Source organism: Dermacentor variabilis, chromosome 1 (genome assembly GCF_050947875.1).
Source record: "Dermacentor variabilis isolate Ectoservices chromosome 1, ASM5094787v1, whole genome shotgun sequence".
NCBI classification, from domain to species: Eukaryota; Metazoa; Arthropoda; class Arachnida; order Ixodida; family Ixodidae; genus Dermacentor; species Dermacentor variabilis.
The window spans coordinates 20248791-20273817 of NC_134568.1; the positions used below are offsets into that span (position 1 = coordinate 20248791).

At 45.1% G+C, this 25027-nt stretch overlaps 2 non-coding genes across 2 annotated transcripts; one reads left to right on the forward strand and one right to left on the reverse strand.

The window, feature by feature from the left end:
• The first annotated feature begins 9973 nt into the window (after positions 1-9973).
• TRNAS-AGA (transfer RNA serine (anticodon AGA)) lies at positions 9974-10055 on the forward strand. Its single transcript has one exon. It is a non-coding gene; the product is annotated as a tRNA-Ser (tRNA).
• Positions 10056-15327: 5272 nt separating this feature from the next.
• On the reverse strand, positions 15328-15402 carry TRNAY-GUA (transfer RNA tyrosine (anticodon GUA)). Its single transcript has one exon. It is a non-coding gene; the product is annotated as a tRNA-Tyr (tRNA).
• Positions 15403-25027: the final 9625 nt, after the last annotated feature.

Below are 25027 nucleotides of genomic sequence, written 5' to 3' on the forward strand. Positions count from 1 at the left end.
CTACTATGCATCCTGTAGCGTGCGCAACAAAGAACAAAGTTAGCCCTGCATGAAGACCATGTAATCAGCAAGTGATAACACTACAGCGGTCGCCTGTTTCCTGAAACCAATCGCTTCGCAGCCTTGTCTGCGCCAGGGGAGCTGCCAAATACTTCCATCGGGTCCGCTGCCACGACATGCCATCACTCCTGATGGATGGATGGATTGATGGATTGATGGATGAATGCTATGAGAGCGTCTTTGAAAAGGGGTGGTGGGTTGGGCCATCAAGGTCTTTTTCTGTATTTTGCCTAATGTGTTACATATCTTATTTTTTTTTACAAACGAAAAATTCCGTGTATCAAGGTTTCTTCACTACAATTATTATTGGGAACATTGTTTTTGTATGCCTCCGTTGTTTGTAGTCTCCCTACTTTTCTGTCACCAAACCTCCAATCACCTTTTATAAATCTTTGTTGCAGAAATGTTAACTTTCCCCCTGCTATCCCTGAACCAAAGATCTTCAAGGAGGCCAGTGGAGCCTAAACCGGCAGCTGGTAATCTTCACATTCTAATAAAACATGTTCCATCGTTTCCCTAGCTTTACCGCAGCAAGTACATGCTTCTTCCTTGATGTTTCTCGCTTTATAGCTACGCGTTCTAAGGCATCCTGATCTCGTTTCGAAAAGGAAACAGCTTGCCTTTAAATTATCATAAATTGTTTCTTTCCTGATTTCGTTTTTACCTCTTAGGTAGTTACTCTAGTTACTCAGAGCCAGTTTCTTTTCCGTCGCAGCCACCCAGGAGATTGTCTCAGCCTCTTTGACAGGTGTTTAACGTTCTTTGTTGCCATGTTGCTCACTATACCACTTGCACACTTGCTGGTAAGCTTCCTAGTTCTTTTTCTCCACTGTGAATCAATGTTCTTGCTGTAAAAACATCTGAACACTCTCCCAGCCCATCACTTTTTTCCATATTTCTCCGTCGTTCTTCATAGTTTTACTGTTAGCTTCCCTCACTTCAAAACTTGTACAGCCCATATAACCCTGCACGGTTTCAGTTCTAGTCTTCCCGTGAGCGCCCAATACGAGGCATCTCGCTGACCTTTTGTTGCTATCGAGTCCTAACTGTACCATCGACTTCAGGCAAACAACCGTATTTCCCAGTGTAAGTCGGGGAAACATTAAACCTTTCCACATACCCCGAGCACCTCATACGTATTGTATTTACATAGCGCTCTGTGTTTCATTATGGCCGCATTTATCTTCCCCTTTACTGTTATTGTTTCCCCCTGTGTTTCTGTATATCTAGCGCCTTCGTTTATCTATACACTCTAAAAAAATCCACGCTTACCTAAACATGCGTTTGCAGTCTTTCTTACACGCTTAATCTAAGCGTGATGTTTCTCCACGCTTACCGATCACGCCTGCTAGGAGTGGTCAGCAACTCCTCGCTTAGCAGACGTGATAAGGACGTCATCTGTAAGAGGCAAGGGACACAAAAAGAAACGAAGAGCACGACGTGCACCGGGACCGATCGGAACGGCACGAGCCCTCGAGGCGCGTGACGCGAGGTGTGATCGGAGGAGAAGCGGCGCCAAGCTGGGGATTATCGACGTGGCTCAGGGACAAGAAAGTTGGAGCGCCAGCTTCGCATTGGCGACGGGAGCCACGGAGGTTCGGACAGGCCCGTGACGCTGGCGACCCAGGGTGTGGCCATCGACCTCGGCGACGTTCTAGCGAGGCTCCCTGGACGTGCTGCAGCCTCCCACGGCAGTGCCGGACACTCCAGGAATTGGAAATCCCCTTCTTCGGCAGACCAGCATGGACCAAAGAACCAGGGGCTTCTCGCCGGCACTCGGAGAAGAAGCGGTGGAGCGCGGTGTTAGACCTAGCCAGGCAGGCCGGAGTGATCCGTCACCGACAGAGTTCGGGACGCCGGCATCCGAGACGGAGGAGCTGGCCGGCCGATACCAAGGAAGCAAGACTTGCGGAGTCGGCGGGAGCACTGACGGTGACCAAGAGCCGACGCACATCGGACTTGGAGTGACGCGCGACAACGGAACCTTGTAAGAGCGTTCCTTTTTGTAAGCGTGCAGCCATAGGCCAGGGTTGCCGGACTTTCGCGCGGAACGTGCTAAGGACGAACTTAGGGGAGGATAAGGACATATTTAGGCTACGCAAGTGTGGAGTTTTATTTTTGTCAGTTGAGTTTTGAGTTACATTTTCAGTGTGTTTTATTTTGGGTTTGTTCTCAGTAAAGTCTGTTTGCTGTGCTCGCCTGCGTCTCCAGACTCCATCTCTGCCAACGCCCACACGGCCCCGGGATCAGTGTGACAAAGGACCCCAGTTCTTACACTTATTATGGCGTGACCAATCTCCACGCTTAGAGAGAGTTTCTGAGGTGGCAAGGGGGATGGAGTGACCCCTTAAACTTCGTAAAGTAGCGACAGTCTCCTCCTCCGCCTTCACTCCTCCTCGTTTCTCCTCTCTTTCACGCTCCCTCCTCGACCGTGGCGCCGCCTACACTGCTCGAGGGTAGCAACGGCGCCAACATGCGCTCCTCGCCACTCCGTAGATGCTTCTCGAGAAAAAGTGGTGCTGATGCACGGCACGAGGGCGCACGTGATGCTATTAGGCCAATAGCGACGCGGCGTCGGCCTCGGCTAGAGCGCGCGAGGAGGAGGCAGCTTTCTTCAAAGCGTGGCACTACTTTACGAAGTTTAAGAGGTTTTAGCATGCCCCATCTCTCACTCACCCCTTCTCTGCATGCGTTGGAAGCAACGAAGAAACACCGGCCATGGTTGGCTTGGGCGCTTGGGTCGCATCTCTGAAGCGAGCTTTGCTCACCAAGCTCTTCGCAGTCCTCTTCTTTAACTTCTGCTTCGATGACGCAGGCTGTGACGAACCAAGACGCTAGTCATTGACAGAATGCCGAAGACGTAGAAGCTGAGTATGCTAAGACAGATTGCGCAAGACGCTCCCGCCAATGACACTGGAACTAATCCAATAAGAAGGGGTTGGCAAAGCCCTGGCACATTTCAACGACGCCAAGGAATGTAAAACGTAAACAAGCCGCTCCGTATCTCATTGCTCAAAAGGACGAATGCCCTCTCAACCGTGCTCTGCAGCGCCACGCGTTCAAAGATAGCAAGGCTGGTGTAGGATAGGGAAGTCAGGACAGAATTTCCCGCATTAAGATAACCATGATATTGCTCTCTTTCTTCGATTGTTAGCCCAAAACGTCTGATCAAATTATTTTTCAGTGGCCTCTTTCTCTGAGAAAGACGAATATTCTAGGCTGTGAAAAAAGTATTTTACACATATTTCTTCCTGGGGTAAACCTTTTATTCATAATATTCATTCCCAGGAAATATGATACAATGAAACGTTGATGCTTAAAAACAAAACTTCCAGAGCTAAAGCGTTTTCAGATCGCTGAGAAAGCGCAAGTCTCTATACGATTTTGATTTAAATGCGCATTGCGATGAAAAAAATGTTTTAATCGTGTTTGCGCCCATGATATTTCGTTGCTTGTTCTTGGCGTTAAGTTGGTTGCACAAAAATTGCCGATATGCAGCAGGATATGTTACATATTACATACCATAAAGGCATAGGCACATCAATAGTGCCTTTTGTAGGGATGTATCATTACTGATCTCCATGCTTTCCAGCATGCTCACAGCTGGAGATGAGGAGCCTTGTTTCCCCCCAGACAATGCATGGTCTTCTAAGGTCACTTAGCGCGATCTGAAAAAAAATATAGAAAAGAAAATGTCTTAATAACAACAGTATAATACTTTATAGGTGAAAACATGCTTCTTTTAGGCTAAAGGTGCTAACGAAGACAGCTTGGTTTTTCACTGCTTTAACAGTGATTGTAATTCTTCTGACATTTCTCCTACTGACTGCTCTTAAAATGTTCTGGTTTGGAAGTTTTTAGAAGCAGATAAGTGACAGAGGAAAGGTGGTCAAATCACCGCAATAATGAGAGCATGCATTGTAAGCCTGGTTCGCAAGCATGCTTCTAGACGATCGTATGAAACCTCAGAGAATTTCACTACTTTCGATAAGATCAGAAGAAACTTATTCAATTTTTGTTCATTTTCATCAATCCTACATTCAAACCTTTATTAGTTTTCAAATACGACCCGAAAAACAAAAGAACAATATGCAAAACGCCTCTAGGTGAGACACATAGCTGTAACTGATTATATTCCATCATGCTATTCATAAAAATAATGTTTAAAAATTCGAACACAACTGGCAACGCTTTCGACAAAACCTTTTAATACCTACGGAAGAATGAGCTAGAAAAACGTAGCTATGCTTAAGAGGAAGCTTTAGCTCGGGCACAATTCCGACGCGGCCTATTCAAATGCATGTAAAACGCAAAAACGTTTTTCTGAGAAAACCCCTGGACCGATTTCAATAAAATTTGTTGAATTTGGGAGAGAAAGTTGAATTCTAGTGACTGTTTCAAGCTAAATTTCGATTTAGGGCTTGAATTTTGTTGTGAAAGTTTTCAAAAATTCAAAAGTTTGAAAAAAATAGAAGCATGAAGTTTACAAACTCATAGCTCTGCATCAAGAACAGATATCGTAGTTCTGTGAACGGCATCCATTAGATCATCGAAAGCGGAGAAATTCGATATGTCATTTTACATCTTACGTGAATTTGGTACGTTGTTTACAAGGTTTATGCAAAAGCTGTATTTCCATATTACATTTTTTTTTTTTAGGTTCATGTGTAACATAGGAATTTTGTCCGCTTTGGATGTTCTACTCGATGCAATTCACCGAAGTGCATTATAATTTTTGGTTGCTGAGTTACAGAGTTGTAAACTTGATAGTTTCATTTTTTGAAGATTTTCAAATTTTGCTGATATTTAATAAAAACTCTACGACCTAAATAAAAAATTCGAAACCAACAGTCACTCAATTTTAAGTTTTTATTTTAAATGCAACAAACCTCGTGAAATTTGGTGCCGTGGTTGCCCAGAAAAACGAATTGTCCTTTTACATGTATTTAGATAGGAGCACCTGAGCTAAAGCTTCCTCTTAAGAGGAAGCTTTCGCTCGGGGATAACTCCGACGCGGCCTATTTAAATACATGTAAAACGCAAAAACGTTTTTCTGAGATAACCCCTGGACCGATTTTAATGAAATTTGTTGAATTTGAGAGAGAAAGTTAAGTTCTAGTGACTGTTGCAAGCGGAATTTCGGTTTAGGGCGTGAATTTTGTTAAAACGATTTTCAAATATTCGACCGTTTCAAAAAAATAGCAGCACGAAGTTTACAAATTCATAGCTCTGCATCAAGAACGGATATCACGGTTCTGTAAACGGCATCCATTAGATCATTCAAAGCGGACAAATTTGGTACGTCATTTTACATCTTACGTGAAATTGTTACGTTGGTTAGAAGGGTTCTCCAAAAGCTGTATTTCCGTATAAGTAAATTTTTTCATATTCATTTGTAGCATATCAATTTTGTCCGCTTTAGATGTACTATTAGATGCAATTCACAAAATTGTATTATCCTTTGCTGTTGTTGAGTTACAAAGTTGTAAACTTGATAGTTCCGTTTCTTGAAAATTTTTGATTTTTGCCGATTTTTAATAAAAAATGCACGACCTAACTAAAGAATTCGAAACCAACAGTCACTAGATTTTAAGTTTTTATTTTAAATGCAACAAACCTCGTCAAATTTGGTGCAGTGGTTGCCGAGAAAAACGAATTCTGCTTTTACATGTATTTGGATAGGAGCATTCGAGCTAAAGCTTCCTCTTAAATCTCGGCCCAATGATAATGAAAATTTTGGTAAGAATGACATTCTACGTGAAATTATCACACGTGCACTCTCATTGCGGACATAGATGTGTTTGCAGCTGCAAATGAAGAGCTGCAACGGGCAGAGTGTATTCATGTTCATTGAACACAGTCACACTGTCTCTCTTTAAAGCCCAAAATATAAAATATGCGGAGCTACACTAGATGCATATCCTAATTCAGAGTGCAATTAAGGTTGCAAATTAAGTAGCACGTGTGGTTACAACCTCGCATGCAGCGCTTCGGAGATGCTGGTCACTGTCAGTCGACAAATAGCTCATAAAATTATGAATTTTCACTTTATAGGCACCGGTATACTATGAGCGGCATACGCGGCCACTACACGGCAACTACACGACATAGACGGCATACCACATTGATGCGCCACTAACAGAGTTCTATATCATGAGAAGAAGCATGGTGCAAAATGCAGAATGGCAACTCACTGCTCACCACCCTTGCCCGAGGCGAAATGGCAACGGGCAGAGAGAGAACAACAAAAGAGAAAATAAAAACAACATAAATCGGGAGAATTTGGTACTTCAACACAATAAACTGAAGAATTAAGAGGAATTCAACAGCCCGGTATTAAAACTTGCTAAAAAAGCACGAGGCTGACTGCTTTCGATTTCGATCAACGCTACTGCTCGCGTAAAAGGTTCTCGATCGCTTTCCAATAAGCGTACCATTACGGCAAATTTTACACCACGCATCATACAACCACATACCGGAAATGATGACAAATTGGCAGTTCGCCGCTATTTAATACAAGCGAACCATAACTAATGTTCTTACCTGTATATTTCAGTCGTCCATGAATAGTAGGTGAGGGACCGCAACATATCCATTATGCATATGAAAATGCTGCTCTGGAGCCGCGAGACCGCGGTGGATTCTCTGTCGTAAACTCTCGTAAGCTTGGCAGAGTGCACAATGTATGCATACACCACCCGCGTTGTAAGTCATGAATGTACGTAAAAGTGAACATGACGATACACCCCAACTCTGACAATTAGACCGGAAGCTCTGTACTGCAATGAAGGAACGTCGCTCATTCCAGTCCGCCGGAAAATCCACACCAAAAATGGCCGAGCGCAGACATGAAAACACAACGGCCTCCTTCAACCTCCCCAAGAAAATTTTTGAATTGACCGCAGGGCAGTGAGAAGACGGAAAGCGTTGTTGTCCCTGGCCCACGCTCCGCGCAGACACCGTGATGTATCACGGCTCTCTTATTTGGATCTTTATAAGCGTGATGGATATTTCTCGCGCGAGCGCTCCGCGGGATGTTAAGCGTGTGATCTGCGTTTCTCACGCGTACGCAGCTCGCTCACGCTTGCACAAGAAAGAACCATGACAGGCCGTCTTGCGCTCACGCTTAAATGAAGGAATGTCACGCTTATATTCGGTCACGTGTTGCTTGAAATGTCATCCGCGCCTCATTTACATACGCGTCACGCTTAAACTTACAGTTTAGCGTGAGATTAAGCGTGGAATTTTTTAGAGTGTACGCCGAGGTATATGAATCATTTTGCTCATTGTATTTCCCAGTTCTGTATTGACACTGTCTGTTCAATGTTTTCATTGAATACCATTAGATCTGATTTTTTAACGCTAAATTTCACATCTAAATTCTCGCCTTCCTGTCCACAAATATTAGCCAGATGATGCATATCACTCTGCTTGTTAGCAAGCAACGCAATTTCGTCCGCATAAAACAAACCTGGAAACTACTGCTCTACAATTATGCCCGCCTGTTTGTATGAAATATTACATCCGATATCGATTACTTCTAGTGCCCTTTCCGTCCTTACCATGTATATCATAAACAGTAGCCAGGAGAAAGGGCACCCCCGTCTCAACCCCTTGATGACATAAACTTTCTCCTCGCTCCTCAGCACTTCCCATTCGACGCAAATGGTATTTTCTAGGTAAATCTACCGCAGAAGCTGTAGCTCTATACAGTAGTTGCTTAGGCCTTCTTCTTCAAGGATATGCCAAAAATGTTGCGGTCAGCGTTGACATACGCTCCGGTAATGTCTAAAAATGCCGCATATAACGGCCTCCTTTCTTCTCCGGATATTTGAATACACTGAGTAAGGACAAATAAGTTATCATCCAGAAGCCTACCGATTCCGCATGAAGCCATTCTGAAGTTCTCCCCATATGCTATTATGTTCTGCCCATGCTTGCAGTTTGAATTTATTTGCCCGCATTGCTAACCTGTATATTACCGATGCAATGGTCAACAGTCTATATGAGTGAATTGTATCTTTTTTTCCTCTTAGCTTTATAAATTAAGTTCATTCTACCATGTCGCCAACTGTGTGGTATTTGTCTGTCTTGTAAACTTTATTCTAGTGCCTTTGACACAGCTGCCTTACTCTTTAATCCTAGTTCATTGATCAGACTAACGGAAACCTCCTCTAACGCTGTGGCTGTGATGTTAGGACATTTATCTTTGGCTTTTCCAGTTAAGATTTCTCAGCTTTTTCTGTCTGGCTCTGCTTCATGCTCCTTATTTTTTATCAGAATCGACCTCGCCATTACCTTGAAATCATTCGGCTGTTATTTTCCGGGTGTAATTTAATGCCGCGTCCCCATCCAGTTTGTTTGCACCTCCGTTTAGGATATGTCGTAGTATCGTTCGAGACTTGTTGCCGAACAAGTTAAGGTGGTTCCAAAATATTCTAGGCGGGCCTTCTCTTTCTCACGTATTTCCGACAACCAACGTTCCATTTCACCTCTAAACCTCTGAGGGCCAATTTCTTTCGCCAAATATGCCACTCCATCACCACCCCAGGGTCGATTTTGTTATTGCAGATTTAAAATGTTCAGAGGGCCCTATTTGGAAAAGATTTTCCGCGATTTTTTTTTTTAGATTGATCATAAAGTGGCAAAAAAACTATTTCCCGTATGTAAATATGCATTATTTATACATGAATGCAGATGGGCTTGCATAAATTGTTATTACAAGAATAAAGAAGCACACACACTGGAATAGACATATTGCGATTCGGCACTACGGCAGCAGTCCGCAACGCAGGAATCACCTCTTGACTCTCTTGCCGAAGAGCAACCGGTGCGCACGTCCGTAGCCTAATGGAACCATCTACCTGAGCGCATGCAAAATAACTCGATGGTTGTGTGCCCGTCAGAAATAAAAAAAAGTCGCAGTTTCGCCCGAAAGGCGAAGCATCGATTGCGATAGCAAATTAGTGGACAGCTATACGAAGTAAGGATAGTAGTTTTATCGGCCGTATTAACTTGTAAACACAGGCATACTAACTAAATTAACGAACATGGTATCACGCGCACACAAGCAAACCTGAACATACCTCACTCGATGACCGCGGAAACTCGCTGTCAAAAGGCGGCAGTGAGGCAACGTGGCCGCAGCAGCAGCGGGAGAATTGTCCTCTGTGCTACCGCTCGTATCAACACCAACTAAGTGGCGAAAACACAACGAAGCGCGGACTCTGTGCGCAGCGCAGATGGCTTTCAAGGTACAGAGGGCCCGGCTGAATCCTGCGCGGCCGCACGGGCCACCCTGAGTGGAAGATTAATTTTTACCACCTGATGCTGTTTAACGTGCATTTCGCCCCCATCGAAATGCGGCAGCGCTGACCGGCATTGGATCCCACGACCACGTCCTGACCATCGCAACGCCGTAGCCACTAAGCCGCCACGGCGGGTGCAACTGCGAAATTGAAGCCGAGCAGTAGTGAAGTAATTTTCAGTTAGCATCAATCGTAAGTCGAGCACCAATTTCGAGATGTTCATCTCGAAAGTTTGTCAGGAAATGCATCGGATGGTCTAGTGAAGGTCGCCCTGAACTGCTGGGGGGTACTTACGGTGAGTGTGAAATTTAATACCAATTCATTTGGCGGTACTCTTTTAAGGACGGATATCTTGCCTACAATGGCTATGTCTTGAATCTGCGTCGTGCTCTTGTTTGTTTCTTTCTTTTTTCCTTTCCTTGCATTTGGCCAAACACGCAGCCAGTACCTTCACTGCGTGCGCGCTACATCGCGAACAACACAGTTGAAGTGACCTCGTGCACAATGAAAACGTTGGCCGCACGTGCGACAGCAACGCTCGCAAACAAAAGAGAAACAGCTTGCAACGCCACGCTCACCGAGCCGAATGCACGCAGTTGACAGCTGCAGTCGTGGCCGAGCGGTTAAGGCGATGGACTAGAAATCCATTGGGGTCTCCCCGCACAGGTTCGAATCCTGTCGACTGCGATCTTTTTTTTTTTTCACATGGCAAGCCTGCATGTTTTTGTTCGGGGGGCCTGTCTGACACGTTTATTATGCTTCATATCTCTTTATTTTAGATGTAGAAGCAAGGGTACTGCGATCTTTGCTTAGCGCGTTGCTGCAGCATATGATAAGCATAGAAATAGAACTTACGCGATCAACGTCATTAGTAATATGTTTTCATGTCTCATCAGAAAAATAGATACATCAAATATTAGATATTTACCGGTTGCGCGATGTATTTAGAAGCATGGATTCGAATCTCCGTACACATAAACACTCCAATTTCATCTGTCCAGGTGCTTAACATCGTGTTCACCAACCACCCTGTCGGCCATCGTAGCCCACACATTCCAGGGTATCAGCAGCTGCCAGTCTGGCGCAGGATATGAAGCGGTATTCATTTCCAGTTGCCTTCCACGCAGGTCATAGCGACTGCACATAGACAGGCAGGCCCAGAAGATCGCAAAAGCGTTAGCCCCTCCCGCTGCAGAATTCTCTACCAAACCAAGCATGCTTTGCGTTACGTATACACGGGTTGGGCATTTACAAGATTTCCGGAATTTTTAAAGATCGCCTCTTACTGATAACATAATCCTAGTACTTAAGCTAACTTACTCAAAGAGGCGGACATTACTCGCACGAGAAATTGATACGCATATTCCACTAATTAATAAAAGAACACTAATTAATAATTAATTACATTATGCCACATATTAAAATTTATTAATTGTAGCCGGTCAGTGTGCAAGGTATATCTATTTGGAATGAATGTCCAGAATGACGCCACTTTGGAGATATGCGCAATCGAACTCGCAGTAAAAGTGCACTGTTGTCCTACTTACTTTTTAAAGAAAACGCTCGTTTATGCATTGAAGCACAATAAGTAACTGGAACACCCATGGATTTCGCTCGGCACTTTGAAAATTCATACCTCGAAGCTGCTGTCATCTTGAGAGTTCGTTACGGTTTGCGAGCTCAGCGGCTACAATTCGTACTGAAATATGGGCTGTAAAGTAAGTAATTAAGAAGTTAATTAGGGGATCTTTGATAGTTAGTTGAATATGTGTTTCGATTTCTCGTGATAGAATGTCTATGACTTCGAATAATCCAGCTAAGGGAGGAGAATTGTGCTATCTGCCGCAAGCGATTATTTAAACATTCCGGAAAACTTAAAAATGATCACCCTGCATGCCAACTTGAGTCGGGTCTCCTTTAAGTTTTTATTGTTAGTGACAATCATATAGGACGTGACAAACAATGAAGCCAGCGAGACCATAGGGGAAGGTAAATGCTACGTTTAATTGAAACGTAGAAATAATCAGGTAAGAGAAATGACAGTGGACGAAAAGATTATTTGCCGCAGGTTACCGTGGCGCCATCCCTCTGGCTAGTTTCTCGGGAATTCTCGTGCAAGATTAGGCCTGGCCGGCACTGGCAATGTTAGCCAGCGGGGCGCACCGGCAAAACGCGGAGAACGTGGAACGTCCTTTTACTCTCAGGTGCGGCACGCTGTGGAAGCTCAGGAGCATGCAGCTGGAGTTCAAAAGCTGACGGGAGCGTGAATCGGTCAGCGATCGAGATAGGTAATTAAGGCTCTGTTATACTCCGACGTTCTCGGCGCGCGGGCGAGCGGCGGTTGCGGTCGGATAAGTCACGTCCGCGACGCCGCCCCAGGCGCAAATCCGGCACTTTACACTGCAACCACTTCCGACGCGGCGCAGCGGCCCCAGCTGGAAAAGCGTATGCGCAGTTAATGCGCAGAACGTCGCGCCACCTGTCGTGAACCCGCGAAACAATTTCATTCGCCACTCGGGCCTGTGCCTGTGAAGTGTCTCCCTCGTTTCGTACGGATTTCGCGCGCGTTTTAGAGCGCAGCTCTTTGGCGTCCGTTCCTGGGTTTCGCGTCGTCGTCGTCGTCGGCCTCGTAACCAGCTCCGCCCCCCTTTCATCCCCCCAGCGCTAGCAGCGACCGACTGATACCGCTGGATGCCGCTGACGCCTCTAGAGAGTCAAGATAACGTGACTGCATAGAACACCGTCGCCGCCATGCAGAAAGAGGAGGAAAGGGTCCCCCCCCCCCTGTTCTTGTGTGGCGGATAGGGTGCTCTTCAGTTGCCGACGCGCCGGTTATTCGTTGTCCCTGAAACCAACTCCGCAGCTGGGGTTGACTCACTATCGGCGTCAGCGGCATCAGTCAGTCGCTGCTATCTCTTCCCTCCTCCCTTTATCGTGTTGTCCGCTTGCTGCTCGCGCTTCTGCCCCCATCGTTTGCCGCTGGGTGTACACGCCGCCCCCCTCTTCCTGCGAGTCTCCGGTTGTCAAAGCGCCGGCTCGAACTTAATTCCTTTCTTCGCTCCTCCTCCAATGCAACCCCTGTGCGGTGGCAATCAGAGAGCCAGATCGGTGACGGCGGATCTGTATATGTGCACCGCCCGAGCCGAAATTGCCGCTGCCGTTCGCCCTGTGCGGTGGCAATCAGAGAGCCAGATCGGTGGCGGCTTGACATAAAGACAAACGGCAATTTCCTAACACTTATGCGGGAGAACATCCCGTTCCTCTCGCTCGTAACGCGTCCCACGGCTGTGACAACCTCGCGAGGCACTTGTATAGATCTCGTCTTTGAGAATATATATCGAACATATATCAGTCTATTTCTCCGACCACAAAGCTTCCTTCATGACTGTCAAGAACTGTTAGTGGAGTCTTTGTTAAAGGAATACGTGTGAAAAATAAAAAAAAATTCTGTGATAGCGCATACATGTGTTGCTCGATTTCTTTGCCTCAATCTATCGAAAAGGTGAAACAGCTTATTTGCTGCGCTCAAACTTCGCATTAGAAAGTAACGTAATCGTCGGTAATTTTTTCTCCCTCTTTGTGATCAGCTTCGTATTTGTTCTCGGCGATGGCGTGGACATACCCCGTACGAAGGAACATTATTCTCCGTTTGTTGGTACATCGTCTGCGTCGCAAGAGGAAGATGTCCCTCTACATAAGAGAGATCTTCGACAAGCGTCCGGAGTACGGCGAGTACCACCACCTCGTACAGGAGCTGCGGCAGAGCGATCCTGAATATCACTTCAAGTATTTCAGGTAAATGAAAGCGAGTTACACAACACCTGTATTGCTTTCGAGATTGTGTAGCTCGAGCACGCTGTTTTTCGTTAACTGCGTCACAAGTCTAGCCTAGGTGCCGGGCAGTAAGCCTAATTGCTTGAAGTGCGTCGCAGACTGTCGAAGAAAGTTTCTCACCTTGCCGTAGTACAATAGTGCAGTGGTGCCATGTCGAAGTTCAGAAGGAACGCAAGAATTCGCCGGGTGCCCACCAAGCCAAGCTAAATCCAAAAATAGAAAAACAGGCAGACGGGTGACCGAACAGGCCAACGCTCAGATGCGCGGCCGGTCTCTCTCGGTTCGGCGACGTGCCTGACGAATGACGCATGCATCTGGCTCGTCATTCGCCGATTGGCCCGTCGCCAGGCAACGGAAGTAAGCCGCAAAGTTTAATTTAATTTATTTGCAGATATTTTTGCTTTTACCGGGAAAGAATAAAAAGAATAAGACAATTTCTGTTAATCTCATTTCTCATTCTTTTTTGTTCGATGTCGCGGCAGCAAGCGGTCGGCGTTAAGAGGAAGCTTTAGCTCGAGTGCACCTATCTAAATACATGTAGAAGGAGAATTCGTTTTTCTCGGCAACCACTGCACCAAATTTGACGAGGTTTGTTGCATTTAAAAGACAAACTTAAAATCTACACTCTAAGAAGAATCCCAGGGAAAACGGGAGCAACTGGGCAGTTCGTCCTAAAAAGGGCGCTTTCGTCCCTCGAGGGAGTAACTGTATGAATGTGCGTGCCGTGTGCGTATTTTGGAGAGTAAGTGTTTAGTCCCTGGTCGGAAAGAGAGCAACGGGAGGACGAACGGCAACAGTTACTCCCCATGCGCTCCGCTGTTTTCGTCCGTGTCGTGGAGGGATGCGGCAAAAACGGTATTATCTATAAATAGTGACTAGTTCGAAGTTCGTGCACTGTCTATTGAACTACATGCAAAGTAGCACTTTACCTCTTTGTGAGAAAATTGCGTTTTAAATTTAAAAGCTGGAATGTAAAGAGCCATGCCCTTCGTGCGCACACCATAAGTGAGCGATACACATTAAACGCGCAAGTCATTGATAGACTGCCAGATTTTGCTGGTCAATGGTACCTAACTTCCTTCCGTTCCAAGGATATTACGAACTTAACTGAAGCGATGTATAGCTCAAACGGGACAGACTAAGCAACAGAGAAATTGTCCGTCTCTGTCGTCTTACATGCCCCATTTGAGCTCGCTACACGTTTACATCGCGTAGTGCCTCAGCCTAAATCACCCTAAGAATACTCAGGCAGATTTCTTTCCGCACTCGATTATGGTTGAAAGTACGCTCAACGTTACACTCTCCCCGCACAGCATACACAAAATGCCGAGTTGCTTTCATATTGCCGCACCTGCGTTCGCATGCTTAACCTGTCGAAATTTCCGGTCTCGTCAACCGATCTTGTATGATCGTATGTAATGTAACTGCATCGGTTTGACAGTAACGATAATTCCATGCAATACAGAAAAAAAGATCTGCCGTGGTGCAGTGGTTAGAGTACCTGAATTGTGAGCGCGGGGACGTGATTTCGAATCCTGCTTTCGGGCGCTTTTTTTTTCTTTTTTTTCAGCTCAGTAATCTTTTTTATCAGGGTATAAATGCCTAATTTCATTAATTCCACCTTTGCGGAGCATCGGAAATAATGACCGTTACTGCCTAGAGGAGCATCGGAGAAGAGCAACTGTTAGTCCTCGGAGGAGTAACGGCATGGGGAGTCACAGTTCATCCCCTCGCACTTACCCCCTAAAGGGAGGAATGGTTGTGGCAGATCAGTTCCTCCCTTAAAGGAGTAACCTCAATACCCCATTTCCTCCTTTTCTTCTTAGAGTGCTATAGTGACTGCTGGTTTCGAATTTTTGAGATAGATTGTTAATTTTTTATTAAAAATTGGCAAAATCGAAAATTTTCAGAAAACGAAACTATCAAGTTTACAACTCTGTAACTTCACCACTAAAAATTATAATACAATTCTGTGAACTGACGTAGTAGTTCTGCGGAAACCCGCAAGGTGGAGAGAAGCAATGAATAAAGGGAAAATGAGACATCCACCCGATTTGTAGCAATTGCTACAAAGGAAACCCATACGGGTTCCTCGAAAGAAAAGCCTCATAGTTGAAGAAAAATTCGTCCTGGTCCGGGACTCGAACCCAGGACCACCGCCTTTACGGGGCAGCCGCTCTACCATCTGAGCTAACCAGGCGGCTAGCAGATGGTAGGGCGAAGTCGAATTTGTCGACAACACGAAGCAAAGTTAGTAGTTCTGCGGAAACCCGCAAGGTGGAGAGAAGCAATGAATAAAGGGAAAATGAGACATCCACCCGATAAGTAGCAATTGCTACAAAGGAAACCCATACGGGTTCCTCGAAAGAACGGGTTCCTCTTTCGAGGAACCCGTATGGGTTTCCTTTGTAGCAATTGCTACAAATCGGGTAGATGTCTCATTTTCCCTTTATTCATTGCTTCTCTCCACCTTGCGGGTTTCCGCAGAACTACTACGTCAAACTCTTGCCTTTGCTTCGTGTTGTCGACAAATTCGACTTCGCCCTACCATCTGCTAGCCGCCTGGTTAGCTCAGATGGTCGAGCGGCTGCCCCGGAAAGGCGGTGGTCCCGGGTTCGAGTCCCGGGCCAGGACGAATTTTTCTTCAACTATGAGGCTTTTCTTTCGAGGAACCCGTATGGGTTTCCTTTGTAGCAATTGCTACAAATCGGGTGGATGTCTCATTTTCTCTTTATTCAATTCTGTGAACTGCATCTAATAGTACATCTAAAGCGGACAAAATTGATATGTTACACATGAATATAAAAAGAATTAATCATAGTGAAATACAACTTTTGCAAAACCGTTGTAACGAACGTAACAAATTCATGTAAGATGTAAAATGACAGATTGAATTTGTCCGCTTTGAATGATCTAATGGATGCCGTTTACAGATCTGCGATATCGGTTCTTGATGCAGAGCTGTGAATTTGTAAACTTGGTGCTTCTATTTTTTTCAAACGGTCAAATATTTGAAAATCATTTCAAGAAAATTCAAGCCCTAAATCGAAATTCCGCTTCCAACAGTTACTAGAATTTAACTTTCTCTTCCAAATGCAACAAATTTCATCAAAATCGGTCCAGAGGTTATCTCAGAAAAACGTTTTTGCGTTTTACATGTATTTGAACAGGCCGCGTCGGAGTTGGGCCCGAGCTAAAGCTTCCTCTTAATACTATAGCGTGATGTGTTTCCTGCTTCCACTTTTCGGCGAGTGTGCGCTCTTGTTATATTCCTTTCTCAATGACTAAACGCTCTTAGGACGATAAGTCACTTATAGGCGACGAGCGGCTACGCCTTATCAAGAACACTGATAACGCCGGCGGGACAAGCAATGTGGCGAAGTTCAATGCGTAGGGATAGCTTTTAATTCTTTTATTTTTGTATTGCTGACGTCATCATCGCGTCACAGCGGGAAGTTTGAACAGCTTAAGGTCAGTACGCCACGTGGTGGCACTCACGCGAACTAAATCCTCGTGTGCACAATAACGGGGGCCGAATCTTATAACGGTTCGGAAGGGAACCGGTTCACTTGGCCTCATCTGATTGGTCAAAACTTTGCTTACGTCAGAGACAGCGGGGCGGCACCGCAAATTATGATATTACGTCACGCATCTGTCAATCATTTCCAAAGCGAACCCGTCTTTGGCTAAGAGCGGAACCGGCGAAGGGGTAGTCTGCTTTGGGTTCCGTTGCTGTGGCTTGGCGGTTGGCTTGCGACCCCGGAGACACGCGGGCGTCGGGCGCGTTGGTTGCTTCGGAGGCTATCACTTGCCTATGTCGTCTGCTTGGCGTTGCTTTTTAACGCGACAGCGTTAAGGAGCTTGTGTCGCAGAAAAGCCGGTGTCGTCGGCGTCGGTGTCGGCGGCGTTGGCCGTGAGCGATAAATCCCAGCAGGCACTTCATGAATAAAAAAAGAACTCGCAAGATGGGCTGGGTGGGAATCCAACCAGGGTCTCCGGAGTGAGAGACGGAGACGTTACCACTGAGCCACGAGTTCGACGCTTCGAAGCGGTACAAAAGCGCCTCTAGTGAACGCGGTGTTGCCTTAGAAACGAGCTGTTTCTAAGGCTCAGGCGTGCGTCGCTTGCTCAGGCGCACATTTCGTTGTCGCGCCGAATGCTGCGTTGCTCGACGCTCACCGCGTCCGATGCGGGGCGCGTAGTCGCTGCGCCGTAGCCCATTGTCTTACACCCCTTGGCGGGTCGACGGGAACGCTGTCGTGTTCCACTCTTGAAAGCGAAGCTTAAGCGTCCTCCAATTTTTTTGGTGTCGACCACGGATGGAAGTGCGATGCGCGTTCAAAGTAGTCCTTTTGCAGGCTACGCTATCAATTGGAGGAGACTCGGGTGCAAGCGTAACAGTGGTACATCATTCCAGGCAGAGGTAGTCATTGCGCGCTGTGGTCTACAGTTCCCAGAGGTCGGTCGGAAGCGAAGCATTCATCAGAATGGCCTATAGGTCTCTGCTGCCGACACTGTCCACGAAGTTGCTCTCGCAATCACTGTGTTGGCCGGTAGACGGGCTGGGTCAGCTTTCTCGTGACCTCCAATTCAAAGTCAATACCAAGGAGATATTTGCATGGTGAGATCGAATTCCCCATGCTATCGCCAGCGTGAATAGCTCGCAGATCGCCGTTCAGCAATCAGAAGGGTTCAACCTAGGCTGGTTCAGCGCTTCCTTCGTTCGGATGATAAAACTATACAGTCAGGACGGGAAGATATTGTGGAGATCTATTATTTGGCTGCCCATTTTTCTCTAATTCCCGGGAGTGCCACACTTTGTTCCTCAATTTTACGGCACAGCAAGCACCGTCAGCACCACACTCTTCGATTTTATTTCGCGCAGGCAATGCAGGGCCCGTATATCGTAATGTCGGAGTTCAATTGCAATTTCAATTGATTCTCTCGCACGGCGCGCAGTGGGGCAAGTCGCATGGAATAGCGGCAGCGCGACGGCGAGCGAGTCATGTCCGAGCCGATGACGAAGGGCGAAAAAAGAAGGAAAATTGATATAATCGGCTAGTAACGGTGACCCTAAGAACCAGTTCACGGGTTTGTCGCGCTCGCTATTTCGGAAGTGCTGGTAGTGCATTCCTGTTGCGTGCATCGTGCAAGCTCCTGGTAGCAGACGACAAAGCGCTGCGCTCTGCCAACTCATTTACGCTTGCAATACCACCTGTTAGCTGAGAATGAAAAAGAATGACATTAATAAATTACTTCTGCATTGCGTAAACGCCCGGCCCCACACGTTTATACTTTAGAACTTGCAGTATAATATTGAATTTATATTTATTATTTAATTAGGAAGCATAAACATTCTGCTGTTCCTCGATTAGCTCATCATATGATGACGTACACTTCAGAGGTAGCACCCTCTCGTCTATTGGTAGCGTCCTCCTCTTCTTCCACCTCCGGCTTGCGAAGGAAGGAAGGAAATCAACTTTATTCGAGGTCCTGCAGGCCACGAGAGCTTTGGGCTCTAATGGAGTGGGCGTCTCCCACGACGGAACCGGGAAGTTGAGTTTCCTGGCGGCGTCGTGGACCTGCTGGACGGCCCAGAGTCCCAAGCCTAGAGACGGCTTGGGAGTGGCACATTTAGTGACGTAAACGGCGAAGTGAACGGTTTGTTTTCCGAACCGTTATAACATTCAGCCGCTGGATACGAGTCGTTACAATAAAAAGTCTAAAAAATGCCGTGGTTGCTTAGCGGCCATGGTGTTGCGCTGCTAAGCAAGAGGTCGCCGGATGGAATACAGACCATGGCGGCCGCATTTCGATGAGGCGAAAACACCCGTTTACTTAGATTTATATGCACGTTAAAGAACCTCAGGTGGCTAAAACTTTCAGAGTCCCCCACTGTGGCGTGCGTCATAATCAGATCGCGGTTTGGGCACGTTAAACCGCATAAATTATTTAAAAAAAATCAATTTTGATGCTTGCGTCCATGAAATTTGCGCATGCTCGAAGAACGTATGCCACTGCTTAAGCGTTACTTGTCGTCGTCTCCTTCCACAGCTGTCTCCATGCCGCTCATTATTTAAGGGGTATGAGCCATTCATTGGCAAGAGGAAACTATCGCCGTCGTCGTCGTGCTCACCATCATCAGCATTAACAACAAAAACAACAACGATCATCATCATAAATGGCTCGAGCATCGTCGTCTTTTTCCACAGCTGGCTCGCTTGCGGCCCTCGGCATAAAAGCACGAACGCACTTACACCTATATGCTCGCGCGTTCGTCGTCGTCTTCCCCAGCTGGCTCCGTGCCTATCATTCCTTAAGGGGTGTGAGCCATTCACTGTGAAGAGGAAACTATCGTGATCATCATGACCTACAATCATCATCAGAAATCGCTCGGCATCGTCGTCTTTTTCCACAGCTGGCTCGCTTGCAGCCCTTACCACAACCGTTCGAACGCCCTTACGCCTATATGCTCGCGCGTTAGTCGTCTTCTTCCCCAGCGGGCTCCGTTGCCGCTCATTGCTTAAGGCATAAAGTTTCAGACAATAATTACTAGAGGGAACTCTGGCGCTAGTGTCTACGGGAGTTGCAATAAGAACGGTTGTACCAGCATGGGAATGATGGGAAGTACATGTCTCCAGATTGACTTCAATCTTAAGCGATGTTTGCTTGCGGCACAGTGAACAAAGCTATACTCAGATATTATCGCATAAAATCTAATTTTATTTCAGCAGTATCTTATATAATGCACAAAACATTACGTAAGCTTTGTATGACTGAGATTGAAGGAGGTGTTGCCACTAGGGCAAACTAGGGTATGCATTCTTATGCAATTCTGTTCCCGATTTAGCGCCAGAGAATAATTAATTTACCTTTACAACACCAATAACAACCGTGCTCGTACTTATATAAAATACTCAAGTATTTTATACGTGCTTTACTGACTCAAGTACGCGCTTTACTGACTTCATCAGTAAAGCACGTAAGGCCAAGCTTTGTGTCAGTGATCTAGGCTTCTCTAGCATTTCTAACGTACCTATCTTCGTAAACGACCATCTGACCCCATGTAACAAGGCCATGTTTTCCAAAGCCCTAACACTGAAGAAAGAAAAGAAGTGGATGTTTCTTTGGACTGACAACTGTCAAATCAAGGCTAGAAAGACTACTAACGGCAGAGTTCTGCGCATCCGTGATCATTCCGACTTGACTAGAATAGACTAATACCATAGCAACCAGTGTTCATTGTCTCACCGCTTATCATGGCCTCTTTCCTGGAACCTAATCAAGTTAATTCTTTTATAAGTGGATTTCATTCCGTCATTCATTTCAATGCTAGAAGTCTTCGCAAACACTTTGAGGAGATTAATCATTTCCTTTTTTCATCTTCTAGCTCATTCTCATTAATTGCCTTCACTGAAACTTGGTTGTCAGACGATGACAAAAATCTTTATGGCTTCCTTAAATACAATGCGGAATATTGTAACAGATTAACTAGCAGTCATGGTGGTGCGGCAATATATGTCTCTCCTGATCTTACTTATCGCAGAAGACATGATCTACATTTCCCCATCACTAATTGCGAATCTGTCTGGATTGAAATAGTTAATTGTTCTCCCTCTAATGATAACAGAGATTTCATATTTGGATGCATTTATCGTACGCCTTCATCATCAGTCGACGACTTTTTTTATAATCTTGATCATACTTTACATACCCTCTCACAAGAAAATAGAAATGTCATTATAATGGGTGATGTCAACATTAACCTACTCAATGACACATCACCAACAGTTATTTCTTACACCAGTCTACTACAAAGCTACTGATATGAATGCTTAATTGATGTTCCTACACGACAGGTTCCTAGTGGCACAGGGACGCTAATTGATCATGTCCTAACTTAATAACTTCACCAGAGGCAAAAGTTCTTGATATGGATATAACAGATCATTACCCATTGCTTCTACGTCCTAAACATAACTCGTGTCCTTGCCCTCTCCACACTTCAAATACGTTCTGTACAAAGAGAGCTTCATAACTGCCATTGCTAATATAGACTGGTCTGAAATAAAAACTTTTAATGATCCTCAGAAAGTATTTTCTAAACTTCTTACTGTAATTGTATCACTTATTCATAAATTCACTTGTAAAAGGAAATGTAAAAAAACCATTGCATTCTCTCACAATCCATGGATGTCTATAAACAACCAGTTAAAAGCGGCAAAACGATTATATCTTGAACAAAAAATCTTACAAGCCGGCAATAACAGCAAATTGAAATGGAACATCGTCAACTCCTTTCTAAACAGGAATTCTAAACCAGAACAGCTATCAAAAATTATATACAATAACTCGGAGTATCACTCCCCTAACCAAATAGCCAACGCCTTCAGCTCCTATTTTTTTTTTATAATGACACACCCTCTCCTTCACAAGTAGCTCAACTTAATCGTCTCCCTCACACATTTTTTCTTTTCCCCACAACGAAATATATAAATATATATATATATATATATATATATAGAAATATATAACGTTATATGTCACCTAAAACCCACCAGTGCTGGAATAGATGAAGTTCTACCTACTACCATTAAAATGATTGCCCACCTAATTTTTGATATCATGTCTCATATTACTAATTCGATATTCAAGACTGGTGTGTTTCCTAACGAGCTTAAGCGCGGTAAAGTCATTCCAGTTCTAAGAAAAGGTGACAGTACATTAATACATAACTACCGCCCTATTTGTATTTTACCCTTTTTCGGCAATGTTCTGGAGAAATTAATCGCATTGCGTCTAACCAAATATCTCACTAAATTTAATATTCTCTCTTCATGCCAATTTGGCTTTCGTAATGGATACTCCACAGATTTGGCACTCATATATCTAACTGACCTATTGAAACAAATAATTGATGATGGTCTATTTGCAGGTTCAGTTTTCATTGATCTAACAAAGGCATTCGACTGCTTAAACCATATTATCCTTTTTGCTAAGCTTGAGGCTATCGGTGTTCGTGGTCCTGCGCTCTCATTATTCAAATGTTACTTATCAAACAGGGTTCAAATAGTGTCTGTGTCCAATGACTACTCCAGAGAACAAACCACTAACATTGGCGTCCCTCAAGGATCCATCTTAGGACCACTACTGTTTTTGATTTATATCAACGACCTACCTAACTGTTTGTCCTCTACTAAGTGCATTCTGTACGCTGAAGATAATACCATATTTTCCTCTGATAAACACATGTCACTTCTTATTAACAAGCTAAATACTGATCTACAACATGTTTTAATTTGGTGTAATGCCAACCTATTGTCTATTAATGCCACCAAGACTAAATTTGTTGTATTTTCCTCCCATCAACAATATTCGGGATTCTCCCCTTTAACTTTCGGCTCACATTCCATCTCTCCCAGTCCATGCTCATCTTTTCTAGGGATTTCTCTTGACTGCAGCTTGAAATATAAAGATCACATTTCTCACATCAAAAAGAAAATAGCATACGGTATTCGCGTTCTAATTAAAACTCGTCCCTACTTTACACATAATACAATAATCTCGCTATACCACTCATTCATTCACTCTCATATTAACTACGGCATACTATGCTGGGGTAACACTTATAACACCCACTTGGCATCCCTCCAGGTAATCCAGAACCAATCCATAAGAATAATTACAAGCAGTTCACGCTTTACTAATGGAAAATCCCTACTACATGAAAACAACATCCTAACCATTTCAGAACTCACCAAATATAATCTAGGAATTTTATTCTACAAATATTTGACTAAGGAACTACCGTCAATCGGCTTCTCACCTTGTGACCTAATAGCTCATAGTCACACTAGATTTGCACTCAATAATAATTTTCTTCTACCTAAAGTGCGAACTAGCTATGGTAAACAGACTGCGGAATTTTCCGCAATATTGCTTTGGAATACTCTACCACCTATCATCAAAAATGCAAAAAATTTATACCAATTTAAAAGAGAACTAAAATCATTCACAATAAATACTTACTGAAACTCTCTTGTTCTTTTAATTTTATTCCGTTTTCTTATACTGTCCTGCTGTTAACAAGTGTTCCTATTACTCATATGATATAAACATGTTTTGATATTACTCTTAGCTCTCATCTGTACTACTGTTGCTTTAAATATTGTATAACATCATAAGTGTCTTTAGCAGGAGGTCCCGATACAGTCTTTGACTATGGGACCTCCTTATGTATACTACGCACATGCAATTATCTATATTTTTACTAATAAAAAGAATTATGAATTTATGGAAATAAAATTTTTGTATTGTGAGAAAGTGTTGTGCCTTCGAGAGGAACGCGATATTTTTCTCGCAGACGACAGGTACTTGCGAACTCTCTCGCTCTTTCGAAAGGCTGCGGTGGCTGTCACGACGTCAGGATCATCATCACTGTCATCATCAGCAATGGCTCGAGCATCGTCGTCTTTTTCCGCAGCGGGCTCGCTGGCGTCCCTTGGCGCAACCGCTCGAACACACTTACGCATATGTTCGAGCGTTCGTCTTCTTCTTCCACAGCAGACTCTGTTGCCGCTCGTTATTCCAGCATAGAATTTCACTTCTGTTCTGTCGTCGTAATGGGGAGGCCGTGTTAATTTATTTTACTTACGGTGGTATCATCCATTGCTTAAGGGGGTGCGGGGCATTAATTCTCTTACGTGACGGATGCATTTATTAACAGAGGTGATACGAGAATGTGTGTGCATGCCTATCGTCCAGATGACCACGGATCAGGACAATAAATATGTTCCTTTGTTCAAAACTTTGTGCCCTCTGTGTCATGAGCTAAACAGCTTTGCTGGGCATCCACCTTGACAGAATGGAACTGCTCATTATTTTTTCATCAGGACGGCCATAAATATGACTCGCATGACAGCAGCTACTTCAGCCGTTCGTAGTCGTGAACTATAGGGCCATTGCGGCAAAGCACCGCAGGACGTAGCCCGCGACAGTCCTATTTCAGCCAGTGAGCTACGAGAAGCTGACCGGTGGCAGGGGCGCCCTGCCACCGGCTTAGACCGACATTGGCTTCCGATCTGGCTGGTCCGATACGCACGATATGCACGACCAGTTAAAAATATCTTTAGAGAGTGCATCGGTCAAATTGTGACAAAGCGGAGACCTACATGGCACTAAGCGCCCTGCGACATGCCCGGACACATGACAAGCGCAAAATCACCGACAGGAATAAGCGTATGCTACAGGACAAGACTTTTCATTTTCAATGACACAGTGTATGACACAGTGACACAGTGTGACACAGTGTAACTTGTCGCTTGTAATCTTACAAGCGTTCAGCAAGAAGAGTAGCCGCGCAGGTGGCAGCTTTCCTCATGGGCGCGGCGGCCGGACATGCGAAAACGTTGGCAAACGACGGATGCTCTCTGAGTGGTGCGTTGCACCGGTGGCGGCCTCGCACCTCGCCGCACTGCAGGTAGCACCAGATGGCGTATTTCAGCTGAGGACCAGACAGCTGGGGCACAGCCGCTAAGAAGGCTGCCGCGTCTTCTCCTCGCACGCGCGCCTTGAGGACATGCCGGAGAGCCGCCACCTCCAGCAGGCGGGTCGTCGCCTCAGACCCTTGCTCCAGCGCTTGAACGACGCGCCGGGCACATTCGCTGACAGGATGGCTCTGGTTGTAGGCTTTTCCAGTCCACGAAACGTTTTCCCGATCAACGAATCCCTTGTCCACCACCAGGGACAGCAGCGCGGACGACATCAACGACGCCAGGCCTCCGAGCTTAAAGACGAGCGGTGCCTCAGCGTGGTAGAAAGGAACG